A 6,898-nucleotide genomic window follows, 5' to 3' on the forward strand; every position below is an offset into this window, starting at 1 on the left:
AAATTAAGTTAACTAATTTCAAGTACGAATTAGGTTAACCCAATTTCAAGTGAATGAAATTCTATGTTATCCAATTATTTGTTATTAGCTTACAAGCCCATCCTTATTTAAACCAGCCTTCTTTCCCATTCTCTCTTCAGAGAGGAAACGAAAGGAACTGATTTGATTCGCTCCCATTCCTCTCTCAACTGGCCAAAACATCACATTTTGATTACCAAGTTCGACTTCTACCATTTTTGTAACTTTTAACATGGAGACCATCACTCAGAAGGATCAACAAAGCAACTCTTTGGAGAGTTGTGTGTCGAGGGGTGCCATGGACCCTTTGCATTGGGGTGTTGCAGCCGAGTCACTCAAGGGGAGCCATTTGGATGAAGTGAAACGTATGGTTTCTGAGTATAGAAGGCCGTTGGTGAAGCTCGGGGGAGAGACCTTGACGATTTCTCAAGTTACAGTCATAGCTACACCTGACTTGGGTGTCAAGGTTGAGCTTTCAGAGGATGCAAGGGATGGTGTTAAGGCCAGCGCTGATTGGGTACTTGATGGCATGAAAAAAGGCACTGACAGCTATGGTGTTACTTCTGGTTTTGGTGCTACTTCTCATCGAAGAACTAATCAAGGAGCCGCCCTTCAAAAGGAGTTAATTAGGTAAGACTTTATTCTCATATTCATGCATATAAATATTATATTCCATCAGAAAAAGATGAACATTAGTATAAATTGAATGTGTTTTGTTGGTTCAGCTTCTTAAATGCTGGGATCTTTGGCAATGGAATCGAGTCATGTCACACACTTCCCCACTCAGCAACTCGAGCAGCTATGCTTGTCAGGATCAACACCCTACTGCAAGGATACTCTGGGATCAGGTTTGAAATTCTGGAGGCAATCACCAAGCTTCTCAACCACCACATCACCCTTTGCTACTTCGTGGCACCATTACTGCATTTGGTGATCTTGTCCCTCTTTCCTACATTGCTGGATTGCTCACTGGCAGGCCTAATTCCAAAGCAGTCGGACCCCATTGGGAACCCCTTGATGCTCACGAAGCCTTGCATCTAGCCAGCATCGATTCCGGCTTCTTTGTTTTACAGCCTAAAGAAGGCCTTGCTCTAGTCAATGGCACTGCAGTTTGTTCAGGCTTGGCTTCCATGGTTTTGTTTGAGGCAAACATATTGGCTCTTCTTTCAGAAATTTTATCTGCAATTTTTGCTGAAGTTATAAATGGTAAACCGGAGTTCACCGACCACCTGACATAAATTGAAGCACCATCCAGGACAAATAGAGGCTGCTGCTATAATGGAACACATACCTGAGGGAAGCTCTTATGTTAAAGCGGCTAAGAAGTTGCATGAATTGGACCCTTTGCAGAAACCGAAACAAGATCGATATGCTTTGAGGACATCTCCACAGTGGCTTGGTCCACAGATTGAAGTGATCAAATTTGCAACCAAATCAATCGAAAGAGAGATTAACTCTGTCAATGATAACCCTTTGATCAATGTGTCATGGAATAAGGCATTACATGGTGGCAACTCCCAGGGTACGACAATGCTCGTTTGGCTATTGCAGCTATCGGAAAACTCGTGTTTGCCCAATTCTCTGAACTTGTTAATGATTTCTACAATAATGGCTCCCATCAAACCTCTCTGGTTGTAGGAACCCAAATCTGGATTCTGGTTTCAAGGGTGCTGAAACTGCAATGGCTTTCTATTGTTCTGAGCTCCAATACTTAGCTAATCCAGTCACCAACCATGTTCAAAGTGCAGAGCAGCACAACCAAGATGTGAACTCATTGGCATTAATCTCTTCAAGAAAAACTGCCAAAGCTGTCGATATCTTGAAGCTAATGTCATCCACATTCTTGGTGGTACTTTGCCAAGCCATTGATTTGAGGCATTTAGAAGAGAATTTGAGGAACACAGTGAGCCAGATAGCAAAGAAAACGCTCTCTATCGATGCCAATGGTGAACTTCACCCATCAAGATTCTGCGAACAGGAATTACCCAAAGCCGTGGAACGTGAATATGTGTTCGCCTATGTCGATGACCCTTGCAGTGCTACCTATCCATTGATGCAAAAGCTGAGGCAAGTTCTTGTTGAGCATGCATTGACAGACGTTGAGAATGAGAAGAATCCGAGTACTTCAATCTTCCAAAAGATTACAGCTTTCGAAGACGAAATTAAGGCTGTTTTGCCAAAGGAGGTTGAGAGTGCAAGGGTGTCAGTTGAGAAACTGGAGAAAATGTCAAGTCACCTGGGGAAGATTTTGAAAAGGTGTTCACTGCCATGTGCCAATGGAAGATCATTGATCCAATGCTGGAATGTCTCAAGGAATGGAACGGTGCACCTCTTCCAATCTGCTAGTTTGCTTTCGTTTCAATCTTGGAAGCTTGTTATCTAATCCTTTGCTCTGTTTTTCACGTGTTGTTGCATTATTTTTCTTGTAAGAAAAGTAAATAATACGAATGTGTATGAAATGTCCGATTATTTCTTATCCTATATTTTCGAAATACAATTGTGCATCAAATAAATTCTTGCTACCCCTAAATTCTTATTGAAACTCTTTAATCATAATATTTGGTAAGAAATTGAGAGTACAATATCCTTGATGAAACTCGGATAACTCGGATTTTTTTAACTCGATTTGATCGAATGTTTTAACCTAATATGATAGTCGATCGAGTCAACTGACAGCTCTATTTTATTTTAGGGTAATGTTAAAAATCACGGCTAGGGTTTGCATAAGCCAAGAAAAACTCTAGCGGACAGCAAAAACGACAAGGATCGTAAATGAGACGAAATTCACACTTGTATTACAGAGATTTGGAATAAACAGTAACATACATTTCATACACATTCGTATTATTTACTTTTTTAAAATGAAAATTCAAGCAACCAATGTTTAAAAAGATTAGATGACAAATATCCAAGTTTGAAAAGAAAGTAAACTAGCAGATTGGAAGAGGAGCACCGTTCCATTCCTTTAGACACTCCAGCATTGGATCAATAATCTTACCTTGGCACATGGCAGTGAACACCTTGTCAAACCTTCCCCAGGTGACTTGACCTTTTCTCCAGTTAGCAGCCCAGTTTCAAGCTCCTCCCTCACGAATTTGTACAACGGATACGATCTGCAATCCTTGATCATGTTAGGAATTGCTGCATTTCCATTCTCAACTGACGCCCTTGCACTCTCAACCTCCTTTGGCAAAACAGCCTTTAATTCGTCTTCGAAAGCTGCAATCTTTTGGAAGATTGAAGTACTTGTATTCTTCTCATTCTCACCGTTTGTCAATGCATGCTCGACAAGAACTTGCCTCAGCTTTTGCATCAATGGATAGGTAGCACTGCAAGGGTCATCGACATAGGCAAAAACATATTCTCGTTCCACGGCTTTGACTAATTCATTTTCGCAGAATCTTGAAGGAAGAAGTTCACCATTGGCACCAGTAGTGAGCGTTTTCTTAGCTATCTCGCTCACAGTGTTCTTCACTGTGTTCCTCAAATTCTCTTCTAAATGCCTCAAATCAATAGCTTGGCAAAGCGCCACCAAGAATGTGGATGACATTAGCTTCAAGATATCAACAGCTTCGGCAGTTTTTCTTGAAGAGATTAATCCCAAAGAGTTCACATCTTGGTTGTGCTGCTCTGCACTTTGAACATGGTTGGTGACTGGATTAGCGAAGTATTGGAGCTCGGAACAATAGGAAGCCATTGCAATTTCAGCACCCTTGAAACCATAATCCAGACTTGGGTTCCTACCACCAGAGAGGTTTGATGGGAGACCATTGTTGTAGAAATCATTAACAAGTTCAGAGAATTGGGCGAACATAAGTTTTCCGATAGCTGCAATAGCCAAACGAGCATTGTCCATTGAGACACCAATTGGGGTACCCTGGAAGTTGCCACCATGTAATGTCTTGTTTCTTGACACATCGATCAAAGGGTTATCATTGACGGAGCTAATCTCTATTTCGATTGATTTGGTTGCAAATCTGATCACTTCAATCTGTGGACCAAGCCACTGTGGAGATGTCCTCAAAGCATATCGATCTTGTTTTGGTTTCTGCAAAGGGTCCATTTCATGCAGCTTCTTAGCCGCTTTAACATAAGAGCTTCCCTCAAGAATGTGTTCCATTATAGCAGCGGCCTCTATTTGTCCAGGATGGTGCTTCAATTTATGTGTCAGGTGGTCGGTGAACTCTGGTTTACCATCCATGACTTCAGAAAAAATTTCAGATAAAATTTCTGACAGAACAGCCAATATGTTTGCCTCAAACAGAACCATGGAAGCCAAGCCTGAACCAACTGCAGCGCCATTGACAAGAGCAAGGCCTTCTTTAGGCTGCAACACAAAGAAACCGGAATCAATGCTGGCTAGACGCAAGGCTTCGTGGGCATCAAGGGGTTCCCCATGGGGTCCAACTGCTTTGGAATTAGGCCTGCCAGTGAGCAATCCAGCAATGTAGGAAAGAGGGACAAGATCACCAGATGCTGTAATGGTTCCACGAAGTGGCAAACACGGGGTGGTGATGTGGTTGAGAAGCTTGGTGATTGCCTCCAGAATTTCAAACCTGATCCCAGAGTATCCCTGGAGTAGGATATTGATCCTGACAAGCATGGCTGCTCGAGTTGCTGAGTGAGGAAGTGTTTGGCATGACTCGGTTCCATTGCCAAAGATCCCAGCATTTAAGAACCTAAACCGACAAAACACATTCAATTTGTAGTATACTGAATAAATAATGTTTGCTTTCTTTTCTGATGGAGTATAATATTTACATGCATCAATACGAGAATAAAGAGTTACCTAATTAGCTCTTTTTGAAGGGCGGCTCCTTGATTAGTTCTTCGATGAGAAGTAGCACCAAAACCAGTAGTAACACCATAGCTGCCTTTGTTCATGCCATCAATAACCCAATCAGCGCTGGCCTTAACACCAGCCCTTGCATCCTCTGAAAGCTCAACCTTGACACCCAAGTCACGTGTAGCTATGGCTGCAACTTGAGAAATCGTCAAGGTCTCACCCCCGAGCTTCACCAGCGGCCTCCTATACTCAGCGACCATACGTTTCACTTCATCCAAATGGCTCCCCTTGAGTGACTCGGCTGCAACACCCCAATACAAAGGGTCCACGGCACAATCCCTGGTAGTACTAATCGTGCAAAAACTCTCCAAAGAGCTGCTTTGTCGATCCTTCTGATTGATGGTCTCCATATTAAAAGTTACAGAAATGGTGAAAGTCGAACTTGGATATAAGTTGAGAGAGGAAATGGAAGGGAGTTTCAGTTTGGTTTCCTGGGTAATTCTGCTGTTTGGCGCATAAAAAAGGGCTAATATACGGCGTGATCGGTTAAACAAGTGACCAGTTAAAATTTAGACCGGTTATGTTATATTATTTAACCGGAAATATTATAATTACAATAACATATTAGGTAACGCTTATATAATGTAATAGGTAGCGCTTATATAATATAATAGATAACGCTTATATAATAAAATAGGTATTTAACCGAAAATATTATTAAGTACAATAACATATTAGGTACGCTTATATAATGTAATAGGTAGCGCTTATATTGACCTATTTTATAAGTAAACCGGTATATTTATACCGGTAACATTACAAATTTACCTATTACATTATAATTATCAGTTTCGATGTTTTTTGGATCGATACTTTTTATAAATGTATCGACACTATATGCGTTCACCCTTTTGGGTATTTATTCTGGAAAAAAGTATCGACACACCATTAAAAAGTGTCGACACATTATGTAGACCTATTCTTACATAAAACCGGTATAAATATACCGGTTATATTATAAAATTACGTATTACATTATAATTATGGGTTTTGATATTTTTGGGATCGATACTTTTTAAAAATGTATCGACACTTTATTAGTGCACCCGTCTGGCATTCATATGGACAAAATATATCGACACAAATTTAATAAGTATCGATACTTTACGATGACCTATTTTCTCATAAAATCGGTATATTTATACCGGTTACATTGTAAATTTACATATTACATTATAATTATCGGTTTCGATTTTATTGGGATCGATACTTTTAATAATTGTATCGACACTTTATGCGTGCACCCCGTTTGGGCATTCATTCTGTACAATAAGTATCAACACAAATTAAACAAGTGTCGATACATTATGTTTACCTGTTTTCTAATTAACCGGTATATTTATAATGGTTACATTGTTAATTTACATATTACATTATAATTATTGGTTTCGATGTTCTTTGGGTCGATACTTTTAGAAAATGTATCGACATATTTAGGTAGTTATTGTACACACCTAAATATGTCACGCGAATTTAATGTTGTACCCACCCTTCAACTACCACTACCAATACCACATCCTATTAAAAGCACGACTGAAACATGTTGAATGAACCTTTACTTACATCTCCATCAACTCCGGGACCACTGAACTTGCACAACAAAATTTTTGTCATGGATCATACTGATGCAGACAATTTTAAGCCAACCGGGGAATGCCATGAAGTACATAATGTTGATGAATCTGACAGATTGGTTGGTCAGCTCTTCTCTTCACGTGATCAAGCTTGGTACTTTTACAAGGGATTCGTACGGAAACATGGGTTTAGTGCACGTATGGGAACAACACGGCTTGACGTGGAAGGGAATATGAAGACACAAGAATTTTGTTGTTTCAAAGAAGGGTTTCGAGAATTAAAAGCCAATACTGTTGACCATCAACGTGCTCATACGCCAGTCACAAGAACAGGATGCAAGGCTAGAGTCGTAGTTATATCAACAAATACAAACGATCACTGGTTATAAGTAAGTCTTATCAGAAACATAATCATGCATTGTGTACACCTGTTATGACACTATTTATGCATTCTAATAGA

The 6,898-nt window shown here is 40.1% G+C and overlaps 2 pseudogenes; one reads left to right on the plus strand and one right to left on the minus strand.

Moving 5' to 3' along the window:
* Positions 1-250: 250 nt before the first annotated feature.
* LOC120188214 lies at positions 251-2,391 on the plus strand (annotated as a pseudogene).
* Positions 2,392-2,921: 530 nt separating this feature from the next.
* On the minus strand, positions 2,922-5,216 carry LOC120188213 (annotated as a pseudogene).
* Between the last annotated feature and the right edge of the window lie 1,682 nt (positions 5,217-6,898).

The sequence above is a fragment of the Hibiscus syriacus genome, unplaced genomic scaffold, assembly GCF_006381635.1.
Source record: "Hibiscus syriacus cultivar Baekdansim isolate YM2019G1 unplaced genomic scaffold, ASM638163v2 tig00116939_pilon, whole genome shotgun sequence".
In the NCBI taxonomy this organism is placed as follows: domain Eukaryota; kingdom Viridiplantae; phylum Streptophyta; class Magnoliopsida; order Malvales; family Malvaceae; genus Hibiscus; species Hibiscus syriacus.